We start from the raw sequence: 17,815 nt of genomic DNA, 5'->3' as shown, positions 1-17,815 counted from the left end.
GGTTCAGAGGTTGACCGTGATGAACCTGAACGCGCAGAAGTCACTGGAACTGCGGTAGAAAAGACAGATTGGTCTTTCATCTTGATTCAAGAAAATCAAGTCTACAACTGCCTCGCCTCAAACCAACAAACCCCCCCAATTTCAAGGCAGAGGACACAAACATCAAAGTACAAGACATTATCTGAGCAAGCTGAGAAGAACAGTAAGAGATAGGGTCAGTCCAGCGATTTCCATCGATGGAAACTCAAGCTACGAATTAAACTGAAAGGTGCACATATAAAAGTTTGGTTATTTCGTTTGGTGAGGACGAAGTATAAGCCATTCAGAAATAAAAATGCATTTTAATGATGAAACAACATATTTTAAGATATAATCTTAAAAGACAGAATTTGAAGTCCTAATTCTAAGGAAACAGAACTAAATTTAGTGAATTTAAATTTAAGGAAAACCATGTATTGTGATGGCTGAAAGCAATGTCCAGTCTAGAATATTCAAAAACTTACCCCAAACCACATCAAAACACATACACCACATGAAAACCTCAGAACACTGCGCAACAATTCTATGCAATACTGGGCTTGACGAACCACCTGTAGGAGTTTTTCTCTAAATAGGCACAAGCCTATATTCTACACTCAAAAAAATGGATTATGGCTTTAGTTTGTCCAAAGAATGTCACTGTTTAAATGAAACAATTCACTTATGTTTGTCTATTAAAACCAAAAGAGTTGTGTTGGAAAATAATTTCAAAACAACACAGGAAGGATGATTCAAACCACAACAATTGCTCTCATTATATGTGAATCAAAAGATGAAGATTACAGTACACATTGAGAGTGCACAGAAAGTTTCCCCAATGTGGACACACAGGTGAGATTTTTTACTTTTTATGTATTTATATTGAGGCTATGAAAACATTTGAATCATTATTGTAACATACTCCCTTGTAATAACATGTGTATATTGTAACGTTTTAGTCTTGTTATGAAATTGCCATGTGACCCGTGTCTTTTTCACATTATAGTTAGAAAAATTAATTCCTGTAAAAGATTATACTTGGTAAAATCCTATATATTGTGAACAGATCCAACACCGTCATCAAATTTGCAGATGACACCACAGTGATAGGTCTAATCAGCAATAATGATGAGACGGCCTACAGAGAGGAAATACAGCATCTGGCCACTTGGTGCACCAACAATAATCAGCTCCTTAACACCGACAAGACCAAGGAGCTCATTGAGGACTTTAGGAAGGGACGAACAGACTCGCATGATCCCATCCACATCAATGGGATGGCCGTTGAGCCTGTCTCATCCTTCAAGTTCCTGGGGACCCACATCTAAAAGGACCTTTCCTGGACCACCAACACCTCCAGCCTGATCAAGAAGGCTCACCAGCGCCTATTCTTCTTAAGGCAACTTAAAAAGAACCAGCTTTCATCAGGCGTCTTGGTGAACTTCTATCGCTGCACAATAGAAAGCATCCTGACCGACTGCGTCACAGTCTGGTATGGAAGCTGCTCTGTTGCTGAGCGTAAGGCACAGCAGCGGGTGGTGAAAACTGCCCAACGCATCACAGGACCACACTGCCAGCCATAGAGGACAACCAGAAGAAACACTGTCTGCGCTGAGCACGTTTGGTAGTAAGGAATAGTTTCTCCATTTTAAATGAGTGTTTGATGCATGTCAAGCAGTTTTGCCAAGTTTTAATGCCAGTTTTAATAACTTACATACGTAATATTAAAAGGTGTTAATTTAGCTTTATTTAGTTATTGAACTTAAATAGGTGACACGGTGGAGCAGTGGGTGTCACATTCGCCTCACAGCAAGAAGGGCACTGGTTTGAGCCTCGGCTGGGTCAGTTGGCGTTTATGTGTGAAGTTTACATGGGTAACGGGAATTGGGTAAGCTGAATTGTCTGTAGTGTATGTTTTTGAATGAGTGTGTATGGGTGTTTCTCAGTGATGAGTTGCAGCTGGAAGGGCATCCGCTGCGTAAAACATTTGATGGATAAGTTGGTGATTTATTGTGCTGTGGCAGCCACTGATTAATAAAGAAATTAAGCCGAAAAGTTGAATGAATGAATGAACCTAAATAACTTAATAGATTAAAGCTAAATTATGAATGTTATGTTGATTGAACTAATCAACTTTACATTACCTTTATGTAACCAACTTAAGTTCACTAAAACAAATATTATTTTTTTAACTCTGTTATGTGGAACCTGTTGACATAAAAACAAGTTATATTTTCTTATATACATACTGAAAAATAATGTTATTAATATATAGGATAAATGTCACATTTTTGATAGTACATTATATTGTTTATCTGCAGATTAACCATGTATACAATTGACAGCTGTACTGTTAACTTTCGTGATATCGATCATCATGTAATAGCGCACATCTTTAGTAAAGCTGATTTGGAACAATAATTCATAATTAATGTGACCAGCGCTATACAATTAAACTAGAAACCTTATTCAAATACATTGTTGTTGTGAGATAAAGCTTTTCAGAGCATATTGAGCAGTCAGATAGGGCAGCCTGATGTAATCTGGATTAAATAATCAAACTTGAAATATATAGTACTAGCAATTGGATTGTATGACATTTCTAAATGCTTTTAATCAGATTACAATTACTTTTTTAATGATAAGGAAAAAAACAATTGATGATAGAATGCTGAATTATTAGGAAATAGTGAGAATGTGATATTTTACAATAAGCCATTCAACCAGAGTTAATTCATTTACTTATACTACTGTAACCTCACTGAAAGTCATTGTTTTTATGTTATGTTTCAAGACATTTGTCAGCTTTTGTGTGTAAAACCTAACCTGTTTGTAGGACTACTTTCTTATGCATCTCATCCAAAGTCTTTTGATTTGATTTTATTAGATTTTTTATGTAAGCTGTGAAATAACATAACTGTTTGGTTTAGCTGTATTGAACTTTAATGTTGTCAAGATTTTCCATACTTTACAGTGCGTAAAAGTAATTGCTAAACAGAATGTTCATCAGTTACCCAGATTAAAACATTCAACAGCATTTTTGTGTATGCATCATTTGCAGTACTTATTGCAGCTCTTTAATTGGTGAAATTTCTGATCAGCATCATGGGTAATGTTTTTTTCCCCATGTATTCCACTATTAAACATGGTTTCAACAATTTGTTGAACTAATGCGAACAGATCTGCAAAGCATATACAATCGATTAACAACCTTTAGAACTCAGGACAGGCAAATATTGTACAAATGTCCCCTCAGGACATCACTTTTGAGAGACACTGCTAGTCTAATTAAATCCAGTTCTGTGCATAATCATCACTGTGGGAAAATGGTATTAGAAACAGTTGACATATCAGCAGCCTCTTTGGTTAAGTAAGACTCTAAATGTTATATTTTACTGCAAGGCGAGGGCAAGACAGAGAAAAGAAACTGTCTGTAACTAAGCTCTTTAAAACATTAACTTAACGTATGATGTAACTGAACATAATCTAATTTGCTATAACTCAATTTTCATGTATCTGCACCAAATCTGCAGCAGAGTGAAACTCAATTTGTTCAGAAAATTCGGAGGGTGAGATATCTTGGAATAATGTTTACAAAGTCACCCCAAACGGCAAGGTTAAAAGCCTGACAAAGGCAGTGAGTGTTGTCCTTGACCGTTACAGCAGGAGGGTGTGGTTCAGTTTCAGGAAAGTTTATTTGAAAGACCGACAGAAAGACGTGAGGCCGGATTACACAGCTGCCATTTTGGCTCAAGCATCACCATCAGTTATGAGTATTAAAAATTACATTAAACATTATGAGTGTTAGCTACATAAAACATTAAAGCTCTATCTGCAGTACTTATACAGAAATCTGAAATGGAGCTTTCCTAAAGTTTTTTGCCCACATTAAAATGGGACATCTAGTTTATCATCTAAATGCTACACAATTTACATGTGTGTCTAGGTCACATTTAATCACTGTTTCATGTGTTTCACTGTTTCATGTGTTTCATGTGTCACAAAGTGCTAGCTGTCTGTGGAAATATTTGAAGAATAAAAATTCTATAAATAAAAAGAATTTAAGAATAACTAAATTTATACAAAAATTAATAAAAAAAATAATATTTAACTAAGCTTAATACAGTGTTTTCATTAGGATAAAATAAACAATCATATAAATAAAAATTGGATAAAAAATTATTTATGCAACATGGCTGTTGAATGCTTTTTAATTGGTTGATAAACATACACTGTAAATAATGCTGGCTTCCACACAATAGATTTTTGTTAAGACAATATGAATTAAGTGAACCTAATTCATTTTTTTTTACATTTTAGTGGATTAAACATACACTTAGTGGCCACATTATTAGGTACACTCTTCTAGTACTGGGTTGGACCCTCTTATGCCTTAAGAACTGCCTTAATCAATGCTCAATTGGTACTACTGGGCCCAAAGCGCGCCAAGTGAATTTCCCCCACACCATTACACTACCAGCCTGAACCGTTAAAACAAGGTAGGATGGATCCTTGCTTTTATGTTGTTGACGCCAAATTCTGACTCTACCATTCAAATCTCGCAGCAGAAATCAAGACTTATCAGACCAGGCAACATTTGTCCAATCTTCTATTGTCCAATTTTGGTGAGTCAGTGTGAATTGTAGCCTCAGTTTCCTGTTCTTAGCTGACAGGAGTGGCACCCAGTGTGGTCTTCTGCCGCCTCAAGGTTCGACTTGTTGTGCCTTCAGAGATGCTCTTCTGCATACCTTGGTTGTAATGAGTGGTTATTTGAGTTACTGGTCCCTTTCTATCAGCTCGAACTAGTCTGGTCATTCTCCTCTGACCTCTGGCATCAACGAGGCATTTGTGTCCACAGAACTGCCACTCACTGGGTATTTTCGGAGCATTCTCTGTAAACCCTAGAGATGATTATGCATTAAAATCCCAGTAGATCAGCAGTTTCTGAAATACTCAGACCAGCCCGTCAACCATGTCATGATCAAAGTAATTTAAATCACCTTTCTTCCCCATTCTGATGCTCTGTTTGAACTGCAGCAGATCGTCTTGACCATGTCTACATACTGTATCTAAAGGCATTGAGTTGCTGTCATGAGATTGGCTGATTAGAAATTTGCATTAATGAGCAGCTGAATAGGTGTAGCTAATAAAGTGACCAGTGAGTTTAAAACAAATAAGTTGTCACAAAAAATCCAAAATTGTATTGTTTGAGCTCATTTAATTATGTAGTTTGAACAAACAGCAAACCTAATTATTTTTAGTATTCACAACTAAGGCATGCAATTTGTTAAAAGGATTTGGCTTATCCTAGTTGACTCAAATTTCTGTTAAAATAACCCAACATTTTATTTTAGATTCAACAGGCATTTTTTTTTTGCCAAAAGCGACCAATCACATTTTTTACACATTTTCATTTTTTTTTTTTATCATTTATTTTTTTCTTGGTTTGTTCATATTTGATCCCAGCATTTATTCTAACTTAAAATAGTCTCTTTAAATGGATCCACTTCAAAAGCTAAAGGCTTTCCCCTTGATGACAGAAGGCCAAAAGGTATGAAAAAACCTATGCATGCAAATTAGTGCATAGTAGGCTGAGACGTACAGTTCAGCTGTAATGCGGGATGGGTTAGTCACCATCAACAGTCTGTGAAAACTCCTGAATCATTTCCAGACGGTTTAGTCTGACTGTACAGAGCATGGCAGAACACTGATCTCTGATAAATTCTCAATTTTACAAACCAGAGTGAAAAGTTCAAAATCAGTCCCAGAACTCAAAAAGCTCTTATATTTTTACACATCTTAATTAACCGATACAAACACAAATGCAAATGTCGGTTCATCCCTTCCCTTACTGCTATCCATTTCTTTAATCTGTCAGTTGTTGTTCCATCGGTTTTCCAACATGTTTTCATAAGGAAAAGTAAGATTTGGTGCTGATGGGCTTTGATTAAGTTCCAGCCCGAGGACGGATGACCTTTTAAATTCGTCCTGACAGAAGAGCAGCAGTAAATGCTTTCCGACACGGGCAGCACTGAAGTTTTTCTTCATTTTCCCTAACAACCCCTTTCAACTCTCCATTACCATCCACCTATCATACGTTGTTTAGCCCACTCAACCCACTTCCTTAATCCTGTGTCCTTTAGAGCTGCTCTTAATGCCCCTGCCAAGTGGCATCACACGTTATTTAGGAAATAGAACGTGAATGCTAGAGATGTTTATGAAATTTTAGAGGCCCGTTCCTATGGGCTGTGAAATCACTCATCTATCAGACTATAGTCAGTGCAAGAGCATGCAAACAATGAAAAGATTACATATGCAAAAGCAATCTTGAATTAAAGACAGACATGGAGAGAGATAATTAATTTGCAAGAGATTAAATGTAAAAAAAACAACAACTAATGAAACAGATTTCTCTCTCTCTTTCTCTCTCGCTCTGTGTGTGTTGTTCTCTGGCAGGCTGAAGTGGAAGCTGGAGTCAGTAATGGGAACAGTGTGTTTTCCCCCTCTAAGTTCTTTGCCCCAGCTGCCTATCAAAAACTAATATCCTCAAATTTGACGCTTATGTTGTCCTTTGAAATTAGAAAGAATCTGTGTCTAATGCTATAAGCCAAACCTGGCTCCCCTGAACTTCACTCCACTTCTCTCTCTTTCTCGCTCTCTCTCTCTCTCTTTGTGCCACTGAGACCCCAGGATTTAAAGACCTACAGCATTTTCTCCTTCCAGTTTCCCGAAGGCCCCTTGGCCTCTCTCTCTCTCCTTCCTCCTTTTTTAAATACAGTAACACAATCTGCGCGAAACTGATATAATCTTTTCTAAACTATAAAAGTCAGTCACCCAGAGAAACATCTGCATGGTCAAATTTAAAACAAACTGTCAGGGAATCGGGTAACCCATAAAGAGGACGGCGGAGGTGCCACGAGGGGCTCCCTGATCTTTTTAACTTCACCTCTCCGCAGACACTCCTTTCTGTTTGTTCCTCCTTCAGCCTATCACTCCATTCCAGTAAATTCTATCGCATTTCGCTTTTTCATCTTAGCAGAGCCCACCCAGGGAACGCTATTCTTGGAGGTTGATTTTATTAACCGTTAAAGACCCGCTAAGCGTTAGGTTTTGACTTTTCCCTCATGGTGTCCCTGTTTTGTGTCACATGGACACGTTCTGATGGACGTCTGGGAATGGCTAATGCATTAAGACTAGCTTGCTCTGTTGGAAACGTGGCCTGGAGGTGAGCGTTCCTGTCTGACACAATGAGTGGGGGTGCGAATGTAAGACTTTAAATCTGGTTTGCAAAATTTAGGTTTTTTATATACCTTCATATATATACCTATCATTATCATTAATGGTATGAAATGTAATGTAATGTAATGTAATGTAATGTGTATTTATATACCGCATTTATTATGTATGGCCATACACCCAAAGCGCTTCACAATCATGAGGGGGGTCTCTCCACACCACCACCAGTGTGCAGCATCCACTTGGATGATGCGACGGCAGCCACAGGACAACGGCGCCAGTGCACTCACCACACACCAGCTATTGGTGGAGTGGAGAGACAGTGATAGAGCCAATTCGGTGAAAGGGGATGATTGGGAGGCCATGATCGGGCCGATAGAGGGACTTTGGCCAGAAGACCGGCGTTACACCCCTGCTCTTTCACGAAAAGTGCCATGGGATTTTTAATGACCACAGACAGTCAGGACCTCGGTTTAACGTCTCATCCGAAAGACGGCGCCCACTGACAGTGTAGTGTCCCCTTCACTTTTACTGGGGCATTAGGACTCACATAGACCACAGGTTGAGTGCCCCCTGCTGGCCTCACTAACACCACTTCCAACAGCAACCTAGTGTTTCCTAGTGGTCTCCCATCCAGGTACTAACCAGGCTCAGCCCTGCTTAGCTTTAGTGAGTAACCGGTCTTGCGCTGCAGGGTTATATGGCTGTGAAAGGCTCAATAACCCACCACATATAAATATATCAATAGACATAGATACACTACTGTTCTAAAAGTGTTCAAACCTTAGGGGTGATAGGAATTATAATAAAAAATAAAATAATTCCTCAAATTAATTTAGTGCTTTTTCAGAGCGCTTTACACATTTTTAGGAGGGATCTCCTCATCCACCACCAGTGTGCAGCATCCACCTGGATGATGCAATGGCAACCATATTGTATCAGACCACACACCACACACCAGCTGATTGGTCAAAAGGAGACGGAGTGATAAAGCCAATTAAGATATGGGGATGGTTATGAGGCCCTGATGGACACAGGCCAGTGGGCAAATTTGGCCAGGGTGCCGGGGTTAAACCCCTACTCTTTTTCGAAGGACAGCCACAGAGAGTCGGAACCTCAGTTTAACGTCTCATCAAAAAGATGGCTTTCACTAAGCAGTATAGATTCCCCTTCACTATACTGGGGCATTAGGACCCACACAGACACATGTCGAGCAACCCCTGCTGGTTTTACTAAAACCACTTACAGCAGCAACCTAGTTTTCCCTAGTTGTCTGCCATCCGGTCAGTGAATTGTGTTAAATAATGTGTTTGTGAGAAAGAGACAAAGAGAAGAGAAAAAGAATCGTACTCTTAAACAGTAAAAACAATACATTTGTAAAATATTTCTTTAAAAATGACAGTATTTGAACATATATATTAAGAAATATATTAATGTGGTGGCCAACCTGAATTTTCATTCAGTCATCAGTCACACAATCCTTCAGAAATCATTACATACATTGTATTATTCTGATTCGATGCTCAAAATTATTCTTGTTTTTAATTTTTTAAATATTATTCTTTGATACAAGTTCAAAATAACCTTATTGATGATTTATTTGAAATATATAGAATGTGTAACATTATAAATGTACCTCTAATTAACTATAAAATTATATGAATATTATGAACTGTACACATTATTTAACATAATTCACTGTCGGCCACTGCATATTTAAATAAATGTTATTAAAGTTTGTTTATCAAATAAAGAATTGCATTTTTTATGCATTAACTATATGAAGAATACACTATGGCAAATTTAGTTAATCCAATTCACCTATAGCGCATGTCTTTGGACTGTGGGGGAAACTGAAGCACCTGGAGGAAACTCATGCCATCATGGGAGAACATGCAAACTCCACACAGAAATCTGGTCCAGCCGGGACTCGAAACAGCATCCTTCTTGCCTAACTACTGAGCCACCACGCCAACCTTATATTTCAAATTAGTGGACATATTACAGTTGAAGTCATAAAAGTTACAGTCATAAAAACAAATTTTACTCAATTTTTTTTTATGTCCTCAAAAGGTACAAAACTTGCCACTGGGGCAGCACCTTTTCAAAAGGTACACTTTTGGACCTTAAAGGTACAAATTAGTACATAAGTGCAAATGTGTGCTTGATGGCATTTTAAAGATAAAAAAGTGTATCCTGTAACACTTTACAATAACAATACATGAATAATGATTAAGTATTAATATGTAAACTAAACATCGTTATTAATTAATCATGAGTTAAGGCACGCGTTAATCATGAACTAACTTGAACTATAAAATGATTCACATGAGTTGACATGTAAATAACGACTACCTTAATTACTTGTGAGTACATGTTGTTAATAAATGTATTTATTAGGATTTAAGTTAAAGCTAAATGTAACCAACATGAAGTCATGAGCTGTTAATGTATAATTTTGGCATGACTGTACTTGAAGGGGCACATCACCATTAACTCATCCTTAACTACTAATCAACTCCTGTGTTTAAACTGTTCATTTTGATGATCGAACATGTTTCTAATGTTATTTAGTGGAAACGCACTAGACAGATGTGCATAAAGAGTTCATGAGTAGTTAAGAGTGGGTTAATGGTGATGTGCCCCTCCAAGTATAGTCATGATTAGACATGGGATGATAACCGTTTTCAAGGTATACCGCGGTTTGGAAAAGTCAAGGTTTTAAAACCACCAAAATTTTCTGCAATTCCGTTCCTAAGGTAAGAGTATGTTTTTTTTTAAATTACTTTTATTTTTTTATTTATTTTTTTAAGGAAAACCAGCAGAAAAAAATCCAAACAATGCCATTTTAAATTGTAAAGAAATCTGTTTATGAAAAAAATGAAGACAGCAGAAGTCAGTGATTCATTTGAATTATTCAGCCTGACATGTTTACTGCTACAAAATATTATAAATATTTCAAAAAATAAAACATATTGTTTTCAAAGGGAAAAAATTTTTTTGTTTTTACCAAGACATTTAAAAAGAATATATTTTAGAGCAGTAATCACAATACCGTGATACTGTGAAACTGGAATATCATACCGCCAGAATCTTATACCAGCCCATGCCTAGTCATGGTATAATTCTACATTGACATATTTTGAGTTCATGATGTTACATTAACCATAAACTAATGTGGTAATTAATACATTAATTACCAAACAATCATGTACTAACAACTAAATAATTAAGGTAGCCGTTATTCACACATGAACTCATGTTGTAGTTAAAGTTAATGACTAGTGCATGCCTTAACTCATAATTAGTTCATAATAAAGTAATGTTTAGTTTACATATTAACACATTATTCATGTACTGTTAATGTAAATTGTTACCATATATCCTTAAGAAACTAATGAGGATCTGTTAAATACAAAAGTGCACCTTACAACTCCCTAGTTTAAATTTTAAAATAGCATAATACCTCTCATTTACAGTGCATTATGCTTTATTAACACAGAAGAAATTCAGAGCGACTAAAAATGCAGGCCTGGCATGTCTTTGTGTAAATGTGTATGTGTGTGTCCTGTCGTCAGTCGAGTCACACTTTGGATGGCTTTAATTGTCCCCCTGACCCAGCGTTGTTAAACACCGAACTGCACTAAAACACACAGACAAACAGCTCTCTTACTCACACAGCAAATCCTTCATCCTCTTCAAGTGTTCGTGCTTCTGTCTGAGGACATACAGTGATCCCGGTGTTTAAACACATCAATGCACACCCTGCTCAGACAGAGAAAACATATTAAGACACATCCCATCATCACACACACTTGTCCACTCACTTACTCTCTCTGTCACACCGGGCGACTAATCTCACCCCAAATAGCTTGAATAACACCCAGCGCGCGCTGCTAAATTGGTGTGTGCGCATTGTGCGAGTCAATAACAGTGGATCTGGCTAATGCCGGTCCTAAATGGTGTCTCTAATTACTTGGCCTGGAGATGGCTTTTAGCTAAATCACATGCTTTCTGAAGAGCCTGTATCAACAGAGACAAGGGCTTGAACAATTACACTAGTCCTCTCTCCCCATGCGTGGCTTTACCCATCAGCCCCTGGCTCGCCGACGCTCCCTCATTAGCCGCTCTCCTGGACCTGGGTGTTTTTTTCAGTCCGTGTCGATGTTTCGTTCGGCCTGTCGTGGAGAGAGCTTACTTATGTTAATGTTTTCACTGGCAGGGGGAGAGCCAGAGATATGGATAAACAGAAGCGGACGAGGCGACTGTTGCTTTTAATTGATACTGGAGAGGTGTGACGAGATTGTTGTGTGGAGGACAGTGGAGTACGTACACACACACAGACACGACACATGCATACACTTGAACCGAGTGGTACGGCGACGACTCTCATGTTTTTTAATGTAACGTGATGATATTGAACGCTTTGAGTCGAGTTCGTAAGCTCTCTGTATTATTTGGTCAGCTGGTTTTGTTGAAAGGTGGTGACTAAGGGATGAAAAATGCTCTACAGTCTGCAATATTTTGTGGTCTTGCACATTTTCTTGATAGTAATTGGAACATTTATGTTTGTGGCGAGTTTTAAGAGTGGTGACTAATGAGACCAAGCAGGAATGTGGAAAATATTGCCTGTTTCCAAACAGGTTTCTCAATAAGAGTTGTGCACCAAGAAGACATAGAAATCAAAATGTAAACAGATTTGTTTTAATGTGGTTGTCCATGAAAATCCCAGTAGATCAGCAGTTTCTGAAATACTCAGACCAGCCTGTCTGGCACCAACAACCATGCCACATTCAAAGCCATTTAAATCACCTTTCCTCCACATTCTGATGCTTGGTTTGAACTGCAGCAGATCATCTTGATCATGTCTACATGCCTAAATGCATTGAGTTGCTGCCATGTGATTGGCTGATTAGAAATTTGTTAACGATCAGTTGGACAAGAGTACCAAATAAAGTGGCCGGTAAGCGCATATATTTATTCATACTGTTTATAAACAAAAACACAAATGATCACCAGATATTCCAGAATGGAATCTTTTATCAAATCAAAATTAAACACCCCAGTTAATTTTTAGCATTAGTATTTTTTACTCAGGCCTGACAGCAACAAGACAGGAGTGTACATGGAAATACAGAAAAGAAGAGGACTGAAAGAGAGAGGGAGAGAGAGGAGTAAAGGAGCTAAGTGGGGTTGGCTCTCTCAATAGTCATCCTGCTCCACCCTATTAGCCTTCAACCATCCTCTTCATCCAACAGCAGCATCCGTGTAACTCAACACTGACTCAAAGCCCATCCCGCTCTGAGAGAGGCAGAGGAGCCGAGAGCCTCCGAGTACTGGTGCCTCTGGCTCTTCACTTAAATAGCTGCACAATCATTCTGCATATTTCATTCTGTACCATTTCCAAATCAACAGTCTCTCTCTGTTCTGAAGCCCACGTGGCAATCATGAGCAGGCCTCTTCACCAGTCTGATCCAGTGGAACAACACGCACCAAATCCTCACACAAATGCTCTTATTTTCACTGCTCCTAAATTAAATATAACTTTTAAAGTGCAGTGTGTGTGTGTGTGTATTTGTGTGTGTGTGTGTGTCATTTCTGATAAGCAACAGAAAACCTACCATTGTAAGAACAAACAGAGAGTTCTTCCTCAAAAGTTTACTCCAAAACGAACATTGTGTCATCATTTATTTACCCTCATGTCATTCTGAACCTAGAAGAAATTTGTTTACCTTCAGAACACACACTCACTCTTCTTTAGCTTATTTCCTGCTTTATAAGGAGTTGCCACAGAGGAAGGAACCAACAAATACTCAGGCAAATATTTTCAGTGCCTGCAAGTAAACATCTAAAATAGCAGGTGTGATAATCTCAGACCAGGCTCAGTGGAAATACGTTGCCAAACCTACATTTTTGCTACATTTTGTAAATTCTGTATTTTGTAGTTTATTTTGATAAACCTAAACTTAAGGTGTTTGATATTTAATTTTAATATTTTTTTTTACGTATCTTCGCCCAACCCTGCTGCTACTGTATATTGGATGACCTTGGTAAGCTCCTAACAAATAATTACATGTTATCACACCAAATCCTCAATCCATTATTTAACATTTGATGAGAATCCAAAATGTTCCCCTGACAACAAGCTAATTTTTAAAAAAATAATTAAAATTAATTTTAGAAACAAAAGGTTTCTATAGTTTTATATATTTAGTTATCTGCAATAACCATAACATTTACACTTAAACCTTGCTAACAGATCCACAATAAACAAAGTATAATTACACAGGCACAAAAAAACGACACCCTTCACCTGTATACCATAAGAGCTGAAGTGAAACCGAGAGAGAAAGACACACAGAGGACATGTATTGAAAACCTGTGGGGTCTGTACTTTGAAGGAGGGGAATTCATAGGGCTCCGAAACAATGGCACCAGTCAACAGCGGGTCGGCTCTCTCTGTGCCTCGATCTCTTCTCCTTCACGAACACAAAAGCCAGCCGGCTGGATCACTCTGTGCAGAAGTGAAAGAAGAACATGGCATTTTAATGGGAGGGCTAACAGACAAGAGTGATAGAGTGAGCGTGCGTGTGCATGTGTGCGTGTGCGTGTGTGTGTCTGGGCCTCTTTATCTGAGTGATTGCCCCCAATTAGATCTGTGTTCGGGGCGGGTGAGACCACACTGGGTTCAGGGAGGGGGTTCAGCTGATGAGGGCCCCGTCTCCTGCTCATTAACCCCAGTCAAACATAACCGCAACGCAAAAAGAACATCAAAAACAACACGTTATTTTGTTTAATTGCGCATTTTAATTTTAGACGTGTAAACGTGTACCTGCATGGGAAAATACAGGGCTAATTCTGTGTGATTCCGCTGGTCTGGAAGGCACAGTTGTAAACAAATATTTGATCATGGCATGACAACATGTTTTCATGTTACTATGACCATGTTTCAACTTTATTTTATGGTTTTATAAGATTCAACTTGATGTTTTTAATTTAACCAAGTACAGAGAGGACAAAAAATGCTAACATTTTCTGAGGGCTGTTGAATGCTTTCTTCTAATTGGCAGATGAACAGGTTTTCAAGGAAACACACAGGTAAAGTAGTTCCAGGCAGATCTACAGTTCCATATCATTATGCTAAACGATCTAAATCAAATGAAAACAAAACGCTTTGGGTGAGATGTATAATAGAAACTAATCCTATACACAGCAGCAATTCGAGAACAAAAATCTGACAAATATCTTGAAATACGACACCTAAACTGTGTCTATACGCGTGGGAACCATCACAGCAATTTGCACCTATTTGATTCAGAGGCTAATTTGTAAGTGCTCCATGCCATGGCCGCCTCACCACATCTGGTATTTTCTATTAAATCAATGACCCCCACCAATAATTATTCCTTCACCGTAAAACCCAAAAAATAAGGTAACTCAAACCATTTGAGGAAACCGATTGGAACAAACCATTTCAGTACAAAAACTAATCCTAATGAGTAATGTAAACTTACTGCATTTGAGTAAACAAAGCAATTTGGGCACAGTAAAACCCAATAAATAAACTGACAACTTAATTACTTGATGTTCAATCCACTTGAATGTGGTAAACAATTAAGTCATACCTGTCTACATTGGGTTGTAAAAAAAAAGGGATACCAATTAAATAAGAGGTCTCACTTTAAAAAAGCCCACATAATGAATGCTGTTGATTGCTTTCATAACTATTTATGCTCTTTTAAGACAAAATTTGTTGTGTTAAAAATAAAATTTAAAAAATCAGCAAGATCGACATGTTTAGATGTTATTATTATTCATTCATTTTCTTGTTGGCTAAGTCCCTTTATTATTCTGGGGTCACCACAGCGGAATGAACCGCCAACTTATCCAGCAAGTTTTTACGCAGGGGATGGCCTTCCAGCCGCAACCCATCTCTGGGAAACATCCACACACACATTCACACACACACACACACTCATACACTACGGACAATTTAGCCTACCCAATTCACTTGTACCGCATGTCTTTGGACTGTGGGGGAAACCGGAGCACCCTGAGGAAACCCACGCGAACACAGGGAGAACATGCAAACTCCACACAAAAACGCCAACTGAGCCGAGGCTCGAACCAGCGACCCAGCGACCTTTTTGCTGTGAGGCGACAGCACTACCTACTGCGCCATTGCTTCGCCCATTATTATTATTATTATTATTATTATTATTATTATTATTATGTGTATATGTATGTTCCAACATGTACCCTAAACGTGTTCACTTACATTCCGATTCAAATTGCGTTTACAGAATCTGTTTGGGAAACAGCGTCTTATTGTCTCAGTCTTGCTTTGAGGATTGCATAGGAGAAGCAACAGCGCCTGTAATGAAAAGGAAAGGGAATCTTGTCATGTTTTATATTTATTTCAAAGTGTTTTTATGCCTAAATAAAATGAAAATGCAAAACAGATTCACATTGAAGACCAAGGGGGCGTCTCCTGGTGGTTCGGCAATATGGGTTGCGTATAGTGTAGACAATTATACAAGCGTATAGACAATTGGCTCTTTGATGTTTATTGCCATCTTTCATAGAAAGATTGAAAAAATGTGAGAAATACAGGAAAACACATTTACAGGATGATAGCAGGACAGAATTGTAAAATACGGGAGAATCCCGGGAAAAACGGGAGGGTTGACAGGTATGAATTAAGTTAACTTAATCGATTTGTGTTGGTAAAACATGAAGGAATTCAGTATAACCCAGTTGAATTAAAAAAAAAAAAATTCAAAGTTCAAAGTAATGTTCAACTTAATTTGTTTGTTTAAATTCAGCCCAAATAAATTGCTTGCAACCACATTTAATCTAAGGAATCATGTTTAAATCATTTTTTCAGAGTACATGCTGCCCTAAATTAAATGTAAAACAAACTTAAACAATTACATACATTACATACAGTACACTGTAAAAAAAAAAAATTCAGGGGTCCACACAATTCCTTCACGTTGTCCCAACACAAATCGATTAAGTTAGCGTAACAAATTTAAGTGGATTAAAAAAACCTCAAGAATTGTGTTATTTCAGCTCATTTTGAATAAGTATCTTGAACAAGCAGCAAAATTTATTTTTTGAGTGTCCAATGATTAAAAAAAATTTTAAACAAAAATTACATCAGTAACTATTTCATATTGATGTGTTAAATGTAATATAGCCTAAACTGTAAGTGTAATAATAGGGTAATGTAAAGTGTATTTATATAACGCATTTTATCATGTATGGCCATACACCCAAACGCTTCACACCACCACCAGTGTGCACTGTGCAGCATCCACTCGGATGATGCGACGGCAGCCACAGGATAACTACGCCAGTGCGCTCATCACACACCAGTTATAGGGAGATTGGAGAGACGAAGATAAAGCCAATTCAATAGATGGGGATGATTGGGAGGCCATGATGCGTAAGGGCTGAAGGAGGAAGTTTGGCAAGGACACCAGGGTTACACCCCTACTATTTACAAGAAGTGCCTTGGGATTTATTATGACCACAGAGAGTCAGTACCTTGGTTTAACGTCTTATCCTAAAGATGACACTCACTGACCATATATTGTTCCCTTCCCTTTACTGGGGCATTAGGACTCACACAGACTGTGGGTTGAGCGCCCCCTGCTGGTCTATTCAACACGACATTCAACAGCAACCTAGTTTTTCTCTAGGTTTTTACCATTTAAAACCAACTCTTAGCTCGTTTTTCTTTTTGAGATATATATATCCTTGTCTCAAAATCACTAGCAATTCAAATCAAGCCAATAAAACACCCTAGACCTGATATAAAAAAGTGTTGTGTGTGAGAGAGCAGGAGCGGATGCACACACAGAGAGAAAAAGAGAGTTTGTCGTCCTACAGGAATGCACAGCGGTGGCATTTACACGTTCATGGCGATTTATAGACACTGGCTTCCTCCTTCATTCTCCCTCCACCCCTGCTAAATCCAGAAGAGACGAGGCAGTGCAACAGTTTTCTCTTCCCCCTCGTCCATCCACACCTGTTGTGTCGATTTCAAATGCATGCATGACATGGACAGTGACAATCTGTGAATGCATGCGGGTCTTAATGCGCATTAAAGCAGCTGTAGTTATTTAATATGAAAGACAGAGCGAGTGTGAAGATTTACCTCTCCTTCTTGCCTCCCTTCTGCCCCACTATTGCCTCGCTGAGTAATGGAATCAATTTATTATGCAATAATTTAGCCATAAAGCCATATCAAGCCATCCAAATTGGTGTTATAAGTCAGTGTGGCTGTGACAGTGAATTCCCTACAGCTCAATGAAAGTCTGCTGGATTCACAGGGTTTGGCAGATCGGTCTCCAGTCTGAGGCGATGTCGATGTCAAAGAGACTTATACTGTAAGCTTGTCTAAGGCGCACGAGGAGCCGGCGGATGACAGAAAAGGAAAACCAGGAGTTATTTAGTCTACACTGTACTGATGAGCAATAGTAATAGTTCTTTTGATTATATACAGCACTGTAAAAAAAATGCTGTTCTACACAATTCTTTCATGTTGTCCCAA

General features: G+C 38.2%; 1 long non-coding RNA gene across 9 annotated transcripts in view; it reads right to left on the bottom strand.

Moving 5' to 3' along the window:
• si:ch211-120j21.2 overlaps nt 1-17,815 on the bottom strand; it is a 238,318-nt gene that overhangs the window by 210,259 nt on the left and 10,244 nt on the right. For 5 of the 9 annotated variants that reach the window (XR_002459373.3, XR_012384247.1, XR_012384251.1 and 2 more), the window contains exons 3-4: nt 15,533-15,628; nt 13,634-13,768 (exon numbers count right to left, since the gene is read on the bottom strand). This is a non-coding gene — a long non-coding RNA (si:ch211-120j21.2). Of the gene's footprint in view, nt 1-10,931; nt 11,020-13,633; nt 13,769-15,532; nt 15,629-17,815 lie in introns of all 9 variants that reach the window. The other 4 variants (XR_012384250.1, XR_012384252.1, XR_012384253.1 and 1 more) reach the window with 2 other exon arrangements.

Source organism: Danio rerio, chromosome 8 (assembly GCF_049306965.1).
Source record: "Danio rerio strain Tuebingen ecotype United States chromosome 8, GRCz12tu, whole genome shotgun sequence".
Lineage (NCBI taxonomy): Eukaryota > Metazoa > Chordata > Actinopteri > Cypriniformes > Danionidae > Danio > Danio rerio.
This window is presented reverse-complemented; position numbering and strand designations above follow the sequence as displayed.